This window comes from Canis lupus, chromosome 26 (assembly GCF_011100685.1).
Source record: "Canis lupus familiaris isolate Mischka breed German Shepherd chromosome 26, alternate assembly UU_Cfam_GSD_1.0, whole genome shotgun sequence".
Taxonomy (NCBI): domain Eukaryota; kingdom Metazoa; phylum Chordata; class Mammalia; order Carnivora; family Canidae; genus Canis; species Canis lupus.
Window position 1 is genome coordinate 7,630,620 of NC_049247.1, and position 17,345 is coordinate 7,647,964.

The window sequence follows — 17,345 nt, forward strand, 5'->3', positions numbered from 1 at the left end:
GGCCTGCTGGGGGCGGGGCGCCCGGAAGCCACACCCCGCCGGGACAAGTGTTCTGGGGACTAGGGAAGACCAGTCTGGGGAGGAATGGGTTCCAGGTCTGTCACCAGCCAGAACAGGATGATCTCTCCCTCGGTGACTCATTTGCTTTCCATTCATTCAGTAGACATGTACTGAGCGCCTACCATATGTTTGTGCCAAAGCGCTGTGCGAGGCGCTCCAGTTCAGCTCCTCAAATCTACCCAGCCCTTGAGAGATAACGAAACACATTCAGATTCCTTATCCCCCATTTTTAAAATATTTTATTTTTTTATTTTTTAAAGATTTTATTTATTTTTTTAAGATTTTATTTATTTATTCATAGAGACACAGAGAGGCAGAGACACAGGCAGAGGGAGAAGTGGGCTCCATGCAGGGAGCCCGATGTGGGACTCGACCCAGGGTCTCCAGGATCAGGCCCTGGGCTGCAGGCGGCGCTAAACCGCTGCACCACCGGGGCTGCCCGGTTTTATTTATTCATGAGAGACACACAGAGAGAGGCAGAGACACAGGCAGAGGGAGACGTAGGCTCTCTGCGGAGAGCCCATGACCCCAGGGTCACACCCTGAGCCAAAGGCAGACGCTCAACCACTGAACCATCCAGGTGCCCCCTAAGATTTTATTATTTTTAAGTAACCTCCAAACCCAACATGGGGCTGGAACACACAACCCCAGAGATCCAGAGTTGCATGCTTCACTGGCTGAGCCAGCCGGATGCTCCCCTTATTCCCCATTTTACAGACCCTACAAGCTCAGGTTCAAGTCTGGTTCTGGCCACTTAATGCAACCTACATGACCTTGGTAAATTCCTTCACTGCCCTGAGCCTATTTCCTCATCTATAAAATCATTGGATATTGATAGATATCTCAGGGCTGTGATTTTGCTAACAGCTATTTATTGAATGTCTCCTATATGTCATACACTGTCCCAGGAGCTGGAAAGATAAAGAACTGAGTTACTACTCAATGTCTCTTACGTACTAAGACCTCTTTAAATTTTGGCAAAAATAGTGATGATAATAACTTACCAAATTCATACAATGTGCCAGACACTGTTCTAAATGCCGTATGTGTATCAATTCAACAGCCCTCTGGGGGCGTCTGGGTGGCTCATTTGGTTAAGTAAGTATCTCCCTTCTGCTCTGGTCATGATCCCAGAATTCTGGGATGGAGCCCCACATCAGGCTCCCTGATCAATGGTGAGTCTGCTTCTCCCTCTCCCTCTGCTGCTCCCCCAGCTTGTGCTTGCTCTCTTTCTCTGTCAGATAAATAAATAAAATATTTAAAAAAAAAACAGCCTTGTGAAATCAGGGTTAGTACTGTTCTCATGTGACAACTGAGAAAACCCTTTCAATAACCAACTTGCCGGGATCCCTGGGTGGCGCAGTGGTTTAGCGCCTGCCTTTGGCCCAGGGCGCGATCCTGGAGACCCGGGATCGAATCCCACGTCGGGCTCCCGGTGCACGGAGCCTGCTTCTCCCTCTGCCTATGTCTCTGCCTCTCTCTCTCTCTCTCTCTGTGTGACTATCATAAATAAATAATAAATAAATAAAAAATAAATAAATAAATAACCAACTTGCCCAAACAGCAGAATAAGCTTCCAAATTTTCAACCTAGCCTAACCAAATAATGAAACAACATTTAAACATGTGCCCCCTAATATATTGCACTAAAAGGATACACCACACTGGTGTATTATTCAAAAATGTTTGTCCTGAATCTAATCATGGTAAATAAATTCAAATTAAAGAACACTCTTCAAAACAACTGCCTTGAACTCTTCAAAAAAGGTCAGTGTTGTGAAATACATATATACAAGCTAGGCAATTGCCTAGCTTAAAGACTAGGGACAAGAGAGGCAACTTACTTTCAAATGGTTCAGGAAGGGCAGCCCGGGTGGCTTAGCGGTTTAGCGCCCCCTTCAGCCCAGGGCCTAATCCTGGAGACCCAAGATCAAGTCCAAGTTGGGCTCCCTGCTTGGGGCCTGCTTCTCCCTCTGACTCTCTCTCTCTCTCTCTCTCTGTGTCTCTTGCGAAAAAATAAATTTTAAAAATCTTTAAAAAGGGCAGCGCCAGTGGCTCAGCGGTTTGGCCCCACCTTCAGCCCAGGGCCTGATCCTGGAGACCTGGGATCAAGTCCCACGTCGGGCTCCTGGCATGGAGCCTGCTTCTCCCCCTGCCTGTGTCTCTGCCTCTCTCCCTCTCTCTCTCTCTCTCTCTCTCTCTCTCTGTGTGTGTCTCTCATGAATAAATACATAACATCTTTTTAAAAAATCTTTAAAAAAACACAAATGGTTCAGGAAAAAAGAACAAATATATATTTGTGGACAAGAGAATGGTAAGGTAAATGTGATAATGTGTAAATAGTGATTCTGAGTAAAACATATACAAACATTCTTACTATCTTTGCTACTTTTCTGGAGGTTGAAATTCTTTTAAAATAAAAAGTTACAAAAGTAATCCTTATACAGAAAAAAAGTATAATTAATTACATTCAGCCTCCTATATTTTGTTCAGTTATCCTTTTTCTTTTTTCTTAAGATTTTATTTATTTGAGAGAGAGAGAGCACAAGCAGGAGGAGGAGAGGGAGAAGGAGAAGGAGGAGAGGGAGAGGGAGAAGCAGACTCCCCACTGAGCAGGGGGCCTGAGGCGGGGCTCTATCCCAGGACCCTGAGATCAAGACCTGGGCCAAAAGCAGACATTTAACCAACTGAGCCACCTACACACCCCTGCTTTTTGTTTTTTTAAATAATCTAATATCCAATTAGGGATTGTGCAAGTATTTAGTTATGTCTCTCCCTTTTCTTTTTTTTTTTTTGGGGGGGGGGTGTCAATGTTAGAAACGTTAGTTTATTTTAAAAAGATAATTGCAGGGTGCCTAGGTGGCTTAGTTGGTTAAGCGTCTGCCTTTGGCTCAGGTCATGATCTCAGGGTCCTGGGATGGAGCCCCGCCTCAGGCTCCCTGCTCAGTGGGAAGTCTGCCCCCTCCTCTTCCACTCCAATCCCCTACTGGTGCACACTCTCTCTCAAATTAATAAATAAAATCTCTAAAAAAATAAAAAATAAAAGCAGCAGGGATGCCTGGCTGGCTCAGTTGGAGACTCATATGACTCCTGATCTCAGGGTGTGAGTTCCAGTCCCACATTGGGCGCAGAGATTACAAAAAAGAAGAAGGAGGAGGAGGAGGAGGAGGAGGAGGAGGAGGAGGAGGAGGAGGAAGAGGAGGAGAAAGAAGAAAGAAGAAGAAGATTAAATTAAATTAAAATAAAAACATCAGCTTTAAAAGAATTATTAGGGAGTGCCTAGGTGGCTCAGTAGTTGAGCATCTGCCTTCTGCTCGGGTTGTGATCCTGGAGTCCTGGGATCAAGTCCTGCATCAGGCTCCCTGCAGGGAGCCTGCTTCTCCCTCTACCTGTGTCTCTGCCTCTCTCTGTGTGTATCTCATGGATAAATAAATAAAATCTTAAAAAAAAAACACATTATTGAGACAATTGTTGAAATGTTTAATATGAACTTTATATTATAGTATTGTATCTATGGTAAATTCTTCAGTAAGTTAATGATATTGTAATTATATAAGAGAATCTCCTTATTCAAAGAAATGAATGCTGAAGTATTTAGAGATGTAGTGTCCTAATTTCTGCAACTAACTTGCAAGTGGTTCAGGAAAAAAGCTGTACATACACACACCTAAATATAAAGGTGGGGGAGAATAAGATGAGAGAGAGAGAGAAAGACAGACAGACAGAAATAGATTGAGGGAAAGGCAAAATGTAACAAGTGAGTGAAGAATATACGAAAGTTTATGAAACTATCTTGCAATTCTTGAGGTTTAAAATTTTTCCAAATAAAAAGTGCAGAGTGAAGATTCCTACCCATGCCTCGTGTGCTGTATATGTGGGAAGTTTTCCACTTATCTGAAACCAGAGCTATTGTTTAAGTCACTATATGATGTTATTGTCAATATTGTCATTATTATAAACCTAGATCCAGTGCCTTCTACTGCCTTCATAGCTCTCAAAGCCATCCATTACCCCCTCCTCCACTCTCATCCCAACATCCCAATCTTTTTCCAGATTGCAGGAGCATCTGACATGGTCTTAGCTTCTAAGTCACCCCATCCATTCTCCATGTAATAGCTAGAATAACCTCCCCAAAGAGTAGCATTGTCACTCCGCTGCTTAAAAGCTTTCAATGGCTTTCCATTGTGCTTCTCTTGGCTTTCATGACCCTTCTAATTCCTGCTTGCCTTTGGACACACACACACACACACACACACACACACCAGCCACATACACAACTTATTTTCCAGTCACACTGAACTTCTAGCAGTTTCTGGCACATTAACTGCTCAGTCTCTCTCAGCACTGGGTCTTAGCACCTGCTCATGCCTCCTCTAGAACACTATCTCAGGAGGCGCTTGGTGGGGTCAGCTGGCTAAGTGCCTGACTCTTGACTTTGGCTCAGGTCATGATCTCAGGGTCCTGGGATTGAGTCCCAAGTTGGGCTATGCCCTCAGCATGGAGTCTCCTTATCCCTCTCCCTCTTCTCATCCCCTCACTTGTGCATGATCTCTCTCTCAAGTAAGTAAATAAATAAAATGTCTTTTAAAAAATAAAATTAGATAAATAAATCACCCTAAAATAAAAACAAAGAACACCATCTCAGGCCAGGCTGATTCCAGCTCCTCTTTCAAAGATCCAGCTCAAACATTACATCCCCTGGAAATCATTCTTTGGCCCACCCCAAGGCTAGGGGCATTGCTTACTGCACTTCGCAGCTAGTATTGTAAATGTGTGTTTACCTGTGTACCCCATGCACTAAGGACTCTGAGAGTGTGTGGGCCGAAGCTTGTTTACCTTCAAATGTCTGAGTGAGTGTTTAATAGAGGATGCAAAGGGACCAGGCTGAGAGGACAATCTGCTCCTTCTTGTTCTGGTTCATCTTATCTACACTGGCCACGGACAGCCCACAAAGCCTTTGTTCTAGAAAGCTGCCACAATCTAGGAGAATCTAAATTGTTTGTCTCTTCCAAACATCCACATTGTACTCATTTTTATTCCAGAACAAGGAGCCAAGAGATAAGGAATTGGGAAATAGAGCCCGGAAGCTAGAGCTACCCCAGGAAGACATAGTTGGTCATCCTTCATATGGCCTGCCTTCGGGACTCAGCAAATTTTCCTTATTTCCCTTCCTGCCTCTAGGGAGTCAGACAAGCTGGCAAGTCAATTGCCTTCAGTCCTGCAGCTGTAAACCATAGGACTGGACTTCAGGGTACGAATTGTGTGAATTGTGTTTGTATGAGTTGGTTCACTGAGAGTTGTTTGTTCATTTCTTTTTTATTTTTTATTTTTTATTTTTTTTAAATTTTTATTTATTTATGATAGTCACACACAGAGAGAGAGAGAGAGAGAGAGGCAGAGACACAGGCAGAGGGAGAAGCAGGCTCCATGCACCGGGAGCCCGACGTGGGATTCGATCCCAGGTCTCCAGGATCGCGCCCTGGGCCAAACGCAGGCGCTAAACCTCTGCGCCACCCAGGGATCCCTCATTTCTTTTTTAAAGTAGACTCCAGGGGCGCCTACGTCGCTCAGTGTGTTGGGCATCTGACTCCTGATTTTGGCTTAGGCATGATCTCGGGCTCATAGGATTGGAGTCTGACTCAGGCTGTGCACTCAGCAGGGAGTGTGTTCGAGATTCTCTCTCTCTCTCCCTCTCTCCCTCTGCCCCTCCCTCCCTCTCTCAAATACATAAATAAATCTTTTTTAAAAAAATAAAAATAAAGTAGGCTTCACACCCAACATGGGGCTTGAACTCACAATCCTGAGATCGAGAGTCACATGCTCTTCTGACGGAGCCAGCCAAGCAACCTGGTTCACTAAGAGTTTTAAAGAATTTTAAATTAGTTACTGATATAGCTGACACACTCAATAGGATATTTAAGGGGTATTTGATGAAAGGTCTGTTTACAGAGTCATGGGCAAACTTAAGGGAGAAATCAGGAATAATGAAACTGTATGACTGGCAACCGTGGAGGTCAGTTACCTGCCAGACCTAAAGGGGCAAGGGGAGAAAACAGTTTTAGGACCAGCAGGAGTGTGGTGTTCAGCGGAACACAGCTGCTGCTAAAACATCTGGAGTAAATTCCCCTCATATTCCTCCTCTCTACTCCTGCCAGAGCCTCTGATAAGCTGAGGGCAAAGGGGTTTGGGATACAGAGTAGGGCAGGGAGGGAAGAGACTTGGAGGGACAAAGGAATATCTAGAAGCGTTGCCAATATTTAAACACTTGGGAAATTAAGATGCAGAGCCCCACAGAATATATGATCCTATTTTTATACAACAAAGTCAATTCTCCCATATATATATATTCTCCATATTCTCCATATATATATATACAAATGCTTGTATATGACTGCATGGAAGAGTGAGGGGCGCCTGGCTGGCTCAGCTGGTAGAGCACGCAACTCTCGATCTCAGGGTCATGAGTTTGAGCCCTGTGTTGGGGTGTAGAGATTACTTAAAAGAAAAAAAGATCTTTGTGCTCATATTGGCAGTACATATATATAAAATTGATTGCATGAGAAGGGAGAAAGGCAGGGGATTAGACATGTAAGATTGTTAATATTTAGTACCCGGGCAGAATGTGGAGCAGGAGAGAAGACAATTGAAAAAATAGAAAAAAAGAAAAAAGAAAAAATAGGATATTTATTCATTTGAATTCAGGGTAATTTAATAAAGAAAATAATTATTAAAGAAACTGCACTTCCAAGCAAGATAGATCACTGTAGATGATGTTTCTAATGACAAGATTTTGCTTCTAGAGGTTGATTAAAGTAATTATGATATAGCCTTTCAGTGAAACACACACATACACAATGAACATAGGTGTTTATTACCATGAAAAGTGTTTACAAAGCATGTGTTTAAATAGTTGTTACAGAAAAGTATATCTATACCCATATCCACATCTATGTTATCTATGTATATCTCGATGGTTATGCCCAAATCAGTCTTGGTGATTGTTTATAGTCTATGGATGAAGTATACTTGGGGGGTTTGTCTTCTGTATTTTCTCCCCCCCCCCTTTTTTTTTTTTAACTTTAAGTTAGGTGGATCTTCTCTTTTTCCCCCTAAATTAACTTGCATTAATATTGATAAAGAATACAACAAAACACATATCTGAGCTGGTTAAATGGGTGTGTTCAGTTTGTGAAAATTCAGAGGGTGTATACTTTTTACACTTTTCCATGTATATGAATCTTTAATAAAAATACTACTTTTCGGGGTGCTTGGTGGTTTAGTTGGTTAAGCACCTGCCTTCGGCTCAGGTCATGATCCCAGGGTCCTGGGATTGAGCCCTGCATTGGGCTCCCTGCTCGGTGGGGAGCCAGCTTCTCTCTCTCCCTCTGCCCTCTATTCTTGTGTGTGCACATGCATGCATGCACTCTCTCTCTCTTTTCTCTTTCAAATAAATAAAATCTTTAAAAATATATACGAATTTTAAATCAATGGATTTCATATACAAATTCAAATTTCTGGTTTCATGTGAACAAAATCTGGCCAAACTTGGCCCACATCCCCACAGGCAACAACTGCTAAAGCTAAGTAGTCATCACCTAATGGACAAAACATGAGTATGCAATTCCACAACCCCAAGCAACATTTCTCTCTTTCATGACACTCTCTGAACATCTCTAGATAAATGGCCTCTCAGACCTTTTCATATGTAAAAATACTAAGGTTCTTCAGAAACAGTGGGACACACCAGGAAAAATGAGAAAATAAGACTGAGAATAAAGGGAATGAATCTCAACTCTACCACTTGCTAGTATGAACCATTTAGCTTCTCTGAGCCTCAGTTTCCTGAACTGTAAAATGGGTGTAATAATAATAATACCTATCTTAGAGGGCTGTTATGTTAAATGCATAGCATTAGACACAAAGTCACTCCTATATCTGCAGGTATTAGAGACTCATAAAGCTCTGCCTAATATTCAGAAATGGGAAAAGAGGGTTTAAAGAGATTAAGCAGTGTATTGGCAGCAGCTCAGCAACTCATAGGCCAAAGCTAACTTCTTTATTGCCCTTGAAGAATGAAAGTCAGTAGTCTGAACCGAAGGGTGGGGGTGATGTTTGAAAGCTTGGGGACTTTGGATGATGGGGACACAGGTTCAGCCTGGAAGGCATCAGTGGTTGACCTTGAGCAGCCTCGCCCTTGGCTTATGCAATGATGGAGCTACTGACGTGATAGTGGTTTCACCTGAGAGGAAAGAGAAAACCCCTTTGATGTGCCCTGGGCCTCCTGCCAGAGCAGTTGTTCAGCCTCCAGGCCACTGCTCTCCTCTGCCCACTCCTGGTCATGAGGGCCTCCCACTCCCTAACCTCAGGCAACTAAAGGGTGGAACAGCTCCTACAGGCCCAGGAAAGCCCATTATGGATTCTTCAGGAAATGTGTAAGCCATTTTTCTTTTTAATACCAGCATGACCTAAAATTAAATTATACTAAAAATTAAATCTTAAAACTGCAAAAATTTAAATAATATAAACCTACAACTTCAACTCTATTAAAAAACAAAAAAAATATCTGTAGCTATTTACCTCTGCTATTGTACCATGAAAGCAGCCACAGTTTGTAAAAGGATTGATATCACTGTGTGCCAATAAAACTTTATTGCAGAAATAGGCAGTGAGGGAAAAAATAGACCATGGTCCAAATTTGGACCGGGGGCTGTAGATTGTCCACTTCTGCCCTGACAATAAAACAATACATCAAACCTTGTTTTGTAGCATTTGCTGAATTCTGTGGTGTAAATCCTCCCTATGGCCAATTTCAGGCTACCAATGTGAGGTCACTCCCTGAAACTTGGAGCTGAGAACAGTGAGTGAGCCAACATATCACACAGATGTAAGAGAATTTGCCTCAAAAGCACAGGCGAAATGAAAAATGTAAAAGAATCAGGAAGTGGTGGGCACCTCGGGTGGCTCAGTGGTTTAGCACCACCTTCAGCCCAGGTTGTGATCCTGGAGACCCAGGATCAAGTCCCACACTGGGCTCCCTGCATGGAGCCTGCTTCTCCCTCTGCCTGTGCCTCTGCCTCTCTCTGTGTCTGTCTTGAATAAATAAATAAAATCTTAAAAAAAAAAAAAAAAGGAAGTGGTGAAAGCTGAGCATTTATTACCTTTGTTTTTACTTTTTTTTTTTTTTTTTACTTTTTTTTTTTAAGTAGATTCCATGACCAATGTGGGCTTGAACTCATGACCCTGAGCTTGAGAGTTGCATGCTCTACCGACAGAGCCAGCCAGGTGCCCACTGGCTTGGCATTTTTATGACTAAAACAGATAAATTATTTGGGCAAGTCTCTTGAGTCTCAGTTTCTTTATTGGTAAAACAGAAGACATTATGTATTTTTAAAATATTTTATTTATTTATTCATGAGAGACACACAGAGAGAGGCAGAGACATAGCAGAGGGAGAAGCAGGCTTGCTGTGGAGAGCCTGATGTGAGACTCGATCCCAGGACCCCAGGATCACGACCTGAGCCAAAGGTAGACACTCAACCCCTGAGCCACCCAGGTGCCTCCAAAAGACATAATATTAAGTTAAGAGGACAAAATAGGCCCAATGCTTGGCAGTGGTACATCACGTGGGGAAGACATAGTGTCATGAGGATGTTATCATGGGACGGGTTCTCCAGAAGCAGACACTCAAAACAGAGCCGGGGTTCAAGAAGTTCTTAGGGATCCACTTCAGTGATGGAAGGGGGAAAAACAGATTGGGAAGAAGGTGGTGGAAGACCACAAGGTCTTGGCCAGCCCCATCAGAAGTCCTGGAGAGTTTGCCAGTCAGTTTTCCCCATTGGGCTGAAATTGCCCAACCTTCCAACCCTCCTGTGCTCAGTCACCGCTTTGGGAAAAGTCTCTGCAGCTGCAGCAGGTCCTTTGGGAGCTTCTGGCCAGCCAGTCTCCTTGCACCTGGGCAGCAATTACTTCCTCAAAAGGAGATGGAACAGCATATCTTTCTGCCTACTGCAGGGTACACTGTCCATAGAGAACTTTTTTAAAATAATAAAAACCGCAAAATAAATAAATAAATAAATAAATAAATAAATAAATAAATAAATAAATAAATAAAATAAAATAATAAAAACTGCTAAGGCCTGTCAACTTTATTGTACCATTTTGCGCCAGAAACTTGCTGTTTCTTGCGCCACTCCACTTGCTGGAGTGGACAGCTCCCACTCCCCCCACCTTGGTACATGATGCTGGATAAATGCTCTTAGTGTTCTAGACAGTATTATGACTGTTCTCCCAGTGTTTGTCAGGATTCCTGGTTGTAAAGACCAGAAACCCAACTCAAACTAGCTGAAGCAAAGGAGGGAAGATTCTGGCCCACCCAGAAGCAAGTCTAGAACAAGATGCTCAGATGTTAGGAGTCTGCCTATTTCTTTCCCATCCCTACTTTCCCTGTGCTGACTTTATACACAGGCACTTCTTCCCTCTGTGGAGGCAGGTGGCTCCCAAGGCACCGTTCAATAAGCTTAACAAATACAGAGCTCAGAGAGAGGTTCTTTCTCAAGCAAAAGTCCCAGAGCAAATCCACATTGGCCAGCTCTAGTCAGGCTCCCAACCCTCAAGCAATTACAGTGCTTCTCACTGGCTAGTCCTGGCTCACCTGCCCCCCAAATCACATGGACAGGAAGGGGAAGGGATGGTTCTCCAAAGGAAAAGTGAGATGCTGTAGGGGTGCCTGGGTGGCTCAGTCAGTTAAGCATCTGCCTTCGTCTCAGGTCATGATACAGACTCCCTGCTCAGCACGGAACCTGTTTCTCCCTCTGCCTGCAGCTACCCCTGCTTGTGCTCTCTCTTTCTCTCTCTCTCTCTCTCTCTCTCTCTCTCTGCCAAATAAATAAATAAAATCTTGAAAAGAAGAAAATGAAAAGTGAGATGCCGCAATGACAGGGTAGGAATGGATGCTGACAGCAAATATCCAGGACATTCCTCAGTGCTTCCAGAGCCAAGCCCAGAAGACAACCCTCATCCAACATCGCTTTCACTGCTTGGAACGCTGAGACTCATAGAGGAGCTGGGAGTAGCCCAAGCTCCTGGTCTCCAGAGCCCAAGGATCCTGTATCCCTTGCCAGTAACTCTCTTGGCCCTCCAGGCCATTGCTGATGCCTGGTGAAACAGCTGCCTGTCCCCCCAAAGCACTCAGGCACATGGACTCTGTGCCCCTAGAGATAAAGACTGGCCACACCCAGCTGACACTGCCCCACTGCACTACCCTGATAACAGCCAAGCCCCCTGGCCAGCCCCTACCTGCTCCCAAACTGCTGTCTGCTTTTGTTGGCAGGACTGTGAGGCCCTGGTGCAGAATGGGGAAGTTCCATCCATGTGCCTTTGAATCCTCATTCCCTTCTTTGGAGGGGCACTGTAGCTGTAGATTCTAGCAAGCAGAGCACAGAACTGTTTGCTGTTTTTAGGTCCAATTTTAAAATGTAACTAAAGCCTTTTGGTTTATTTATGTTCTCTAAATATAATAAAGAATCATAAATAGGCCACTGGGCCAATCTAGTCCAAGCACAGCAGCTATGAACAGCTGAGTTTTCTGCTCAGCTTTCTTCTCTACATTGACCTTGAAGAGAGGAGAAACCTTTAAAGTCCTGATAATGTTGTAACTATAAAACTCTCAAAAGCCCCCCACTACCTCAGAGATAAAACCCAAATACTCTAACTTGACATTTGAGATCCTCCCACATTCCTAATAATCATCAGCATAATCAGTAACCATTAACTAAGTCTTACTACAGGCCAGGTATCAAGCAAAGCACTCTATGTACATCAGATCAGATGATCCTCCTAACAACAATATGAAGGAGGTACTATTATAATTCCTATTTTATAGAGAAAGGACCTGGAGAAGCCACTTACGTGTAGGCAACAGGCTTGAGCAATGGAAACATGAGCAAGGTAAAAGGACCTACAGTAACTACACCACCAGGCTGAATGCAAGCAGCTCACTAAGCAACTCACCTTGAAACAGTCCTCGGACTTCATAACCACCGGGCTACTCACAACCAGATAGAGTTACCAAAAAAGGGACAATCCCATGTATTCCCATACATCCTCACCCCACCCTAGAACTATGGCCGCTCACCACTGCCACGTGGCAGCGTGTCTCTCCTCTGCTGTCCTGCCCACTGCTCCCTTGCAGTGTATTCAATAAACTTCTATCTCCTTTGTTCTGCCTTGAGTGAATTCTTTCACCTCCTGAGTCACTGGCTCCCACCCAACCAGGATGCCCCACATTTGATGGCTCATACAAGAGTTGCCTGCAACAGGGAAAGCTGGACACCAGGTCAGAAAAAGAAGGAAGGGGACTCACCACCTAGACTCAAAGGAACGTGTTTTGCCAGTAGATCAAGATGGTGGCTGGATCCTTGAGAATAAAGGGAAAGGGGGAAGGGTGGCTAAAAGAAGCAAGGCAGCTGAGGGTCAGCCAGCATTAGGAAAGGGTCTACTGTGGGATGCCTGAGTGGCTCAGTAGTTGAGCGTCTGCCTTTGACTTAGGTCGTGATCCCAGGGTCCTGGGATCAAGTCCCACATCAGGCTCCCTGCGGGGACCCTGCAGGATTGCTATTGCCATTTGGCAGGCCCCTCTCCTTGGTGGGACACCCCGGGAGAGCCAGTTGTCCTATATAATGTCTGGTTCTTTCTCAGGACAGGGGTGATGTGGGGCCAGGAGGAACAAATGGTCAAGAAAGAATTCTTGAGATGTTTTTTGTTGCCAAAAGGTGCTTTTATTATATAACATCCAGGGACAGGCCCCGTGGGCAGAAAGAGCCTCACTGGGATTGTGAGGAGTGACCCATGATAGACTTTAGTTAGTGAGGGTTAGGGATAGCCTAAGTCTCTAAGGAATTTGTGCATGTTAAAAGCAAGGTCTCCAGGACCTTGGAGGGGTAGCTCTTGTTAAGATAAGGTTGCATTCATGGTTTAGTAAAACATTAGTCACGAGACCCTTAAATGTGTATCAGCAGCCAGTGTGTTTGAAAGGTGATTGCTACCTTATGTCAAGTGCGGGGGTGGGGAGGGGGTTACAGTTACGAGAGGAAAGTTATACCAAAAAACACAAAGCTATGGTGGTAAAGCATTCAAGGAAGTTCTTGACAGAGTTACAGGAGTGTTATGATTCGTAGACCTCAGGAATCCTTCCTGGAGAATACGAGTCACAGTAAAATTCGTTTTCTTCCATTGAGTGGGACGCCCTGCCTGAAATCAGGACCACTTGTGGAAACTCTATTCCCCCTGATGGGATGCCCCTTTGGGTAATCGCAGCTGGTCTTTACAAATCCCCTCTATTCCTTCGGATTCACCCTGGGGCTGTGTTTTTAAAACTAGGACAAATTTGATCTTCAAGGCCTAAGGAAATACATCCCATCGTTGTATGTAATGTTTCCTGGCCTTGGTACAAACTCTCAACTCAAGAGGTATGGCCCCCTCCATGGAACCCTTTCATGAGATTTTACTTTATTTATTCATGAGAGACACAAGGAGAGAAGCAGAGACATAGGCAGAGGGGGAAGCAGGCTCCCTGCAGGGAACCTGATGTGGGACTCAGCTGAGCCACCTGAGCGTCCTGCTTTTGGCTTCTTATTGCAGAGAAACTAAAGATACTTGGGTCTGTTGGAAAACATGCTTTGTGCCTTCTTGAGACATTTTACTAGGAAAATGCATGTTCCTAAAACTTATGAACTGTATTCATAAATTTGCCGATCTACAGAATCCTGCTGTAATAGTTCACAATTGGTTACTACTTCATTTTCACTGGAGACTAAGGTTTCTAAGAGTTAAAATTCTGCTGAATGTAATTAAAACGGGTGGAAATGGGGTGCCTAGATGGCTCAGTCGATTAAGCGTCTGACTTCAGCTCAGGTCATGATCTCAGGATCCTGGAGTCAAGCCCCACATTGGGCTCCTGCTCAGTAGGGGGCTCCGCTTCTCCCCCCCCCCCCCCCCCCCCCCCCCCCGCCGCCTCTCCCCACCCTGATGCTCTCACTATCTCTTTCTCTCAAATAAATAAAAATCTTCTAAAAAATAAGAATTGGGGGATCCCTGGGTGGCTCAGCGGTTTAGCGCCTGCCTTTGGCCCAGGGCGCGATCCTGGAGACCCGGGATCGAATCCCACGTCGGGCTCCCGGTGCATGAAGCCTGCTTCTCCCTCTGCCTATGTCTCTGCCTCTCTCTCTCTCTCTGTGACTATCATAAATAAATTTTAAAAAATTAAAATAAATAAATAAAAAATAAGAATTAAAAATAAATTAGGAGAAAAAGACTTGTGGAAATAATAAGGAAGCAATTCTGTATGTAGGAAAGTAGGAGATGTGTAAGAAAGGTACAAGGAAAAAAAGGTATAAAAAATGAGCATACATTTTGTTGAGGGAAAAATAAAATAATTTTGTCCTAAAGTGGGACTGGTTAGACAGAAATGGCTTAGGACAAAATCTGAAGGCAAAAGAAAGTTGGAGAAGGTTTGTGAAGGAAAAGCTTTAGAAAAGAATTTTATTGCTGTCAGGATAGTTTAAGATTGAAATGAAAAGATTTTAAAGGTATACTGATATAAGACTGAAGTTCTACTTTACTCTTAAAAAGATAAAATTTTGGGATTATGGGTCTGCTCTTGATAAGAAAGTGTAAACAAATGTTTTTTCTTTTCTTTATCTGCCCAGAAAACAAAAGTTTCTAGGTTTTGTCTTTATCGGGTCTTTGATTAAAGTTAGAACTTCTCAAATTTTATAATGATCTGTAATCTTATTTAGATACATACTTTAAAACTTTCTAAGGTTTCTGACAAAATTTTCTGAGATTTTGAATTGTAAATGAAGTCTTTTTGACTGATTAGGCTTGCTTATTTGGTATGTTAAACTACTTGTCAAACAAATAATACACCTTAAATTGTATTGTTTGGGAAAATGCTATAATTGTTTCAGAAATTACATGGGGCACCTGGGTGGCTCAGTTGGTTAAGTGCCTGCCTTCAGCTCAGGTCATGATCCTGGGATACTGGGATTGAACCCTGCATCCACCTCCCTGCTCCTCAGGAAATCTGCTTCTCTTTCTGCCCCTCCTCCTCCCCTTCCTTGTGCTGTCTCTCTCCCCCATGCATCCTCTTTCAAATAAATAAATAAAATATTTTTTAAAAAATCACATAAAACCCCTAAGGTTTTAATATGTTCTGGTATAAGATCATCACTTGACATTCTGATCATTAAAATGAGAGGTGTTGGGATCCCTGGGTGGCTCAGTGGTTTAGTGCCTGCCTTTGGCCCAGGGCATGATCCTGGAGACCAGGGATTGAGTCCCAAATCAGGCTTCCTGCATGGAACCTACTTCTCCCTCTGCCTGTGTCTCTGCCTCTGTCTCTCATGAATGAATAAACAAAATCTTAAATAAAATAAAATGCGAGGTGTCACAGAAATAACTGGATTTGCATTATGTTATAATGAGCTCTCATATTAGATCTTTAACCATGTCCATTTCTGAGTTTTTTGGTCATTTATAGTTATTGTTCTGATGCTTTTGCAAAATGAGTTTTGTCTTCAAGGAATTCATGAACAGGACTTTTTTTTTTTTTTTTTTTTGACTAATAGAATTTCCAGAACTAATGGGAAAGCTGCATTCAAACAGGACAAAAATGAATAATGTAGGACTGAATTAAAGAAGATGATTATAGTTTTTATGACTCTTGTTTGAAACATTGCTGGTTCTCTAATGTTTGCTCTTCCAGATTAAGGAAACTTTCTCTTAAGATATCCATAGTAAAATAAAATACTCCTTCATGAACAAATTGAAACATTTCACTTTTCTCTCTACCTGAACCCTTAAAATTCAGAAACTCTCAGTGAGTATTCTTTTTTCCATGGCAATTATAATTATTTGCAGATTCAGTAAGAATCTGTTCTTGTAACAGGACACCATTGGAAATATTGATTATATTACCAAGGCTTTGACTGGAATGTCATATTTGAGACAGATAGGCATTGACTCAGATATGATCAGATAGCTCTAAGGAACTAAGGTTGACTTTATGGAGCCAATGGAACCTATGGGAAATGTTGGTCTGATTCCTTGTTTATAGAGTTCCCAGTAGCCTTACCAGATGAGTAAAGAACATCACTTCCTGGCAGGTGCAGGAACCTCAGGACATTTTGGGGACCTAGAGGAGTTTGTCCAAATCTACAGATATTGCAGACATGTCTGATGGCAGGTATTTGGCCTCAAGAGGCTATTAAAAGTTCGATCTAGAGCAGCCCGGGTGGCTCAGTGGTTTAGCACTGCCTTCGGCCCAAGGTATGATCCTGGGGTCCTGGGATGGAGTCCCATGTCTGGCTCCCTTCATGGAGCCTGCTTCTCCCTCTGCCTGTGTCTCTGCCTCTCTCTCTCTCTCTCATGAATAAATAAATAAATAAAATCTTTAAAAAAAAATAAAAGTTCAATCTAAAAAAATAAAAAAAACAGTGCAATCTACACATTCCTTATGAAAAGTTCCAGCAAAGCAGTTTTTTTTTTTTTTTTAATTGTATTTGTTTGAGAGAAGAGAGAAAGGGAGCACAAGCAGGGGGAAAGGCAGAGGGGAAGAAGAAGAGGGAGAAACTGACTCTCAACTGAGCACAGAGCCTGATGAGCCACCCAGGCACCCCGAAAACAAGTCTGGTTTTAACAAATGTGGCCTAATCATTTACCTAAGCTCAGCAAGAATAGCGATTGATGATATAGATCTTTTTTTTTTTTTAATTTTTTTGAGAGAGAGAGTAGGGGTAAGGGTAGAGGAGCAGAGAGGGAGAGAGTGAAGCCCAAGCAGGCTCCATGTCCAATTGTACAGCCAAAGGTGCAGCTCAATCTCATGACCCTGAGAGCTAAACGGACTGAGTCACCCAGGCATCTCTGATCATATAGATCCTTTAAAATCTGCTTGCTGGGGATCCCTGGGTGGCGCAGCGGTTTGGCGCCTGCCTTTGGCCCAGGGCGCGATCCTGGAGACCCGGGATCGAATCCCACGTCAGGCTCCCGGTGCATGGAGCCTGCCTCTCCCTCTGCCTGTGTCTCTGCCTCTCTCCCTTTCTCTCTCTGTGACTGTCATAAATAAAAATAATAATAATAATAATAATAAATTTTTAAATCTGCTTGCTGGAGGGGCCTGGGAGGCTCAGTCACTGAAGTGTCTTCACTCAGGTCATGATCCTAGGGTCCTGGGATGGAGCCTCATCTCTGGCTCCCTCCTCAGCAGGGAGCCTACTTCTCCCTGTCTCC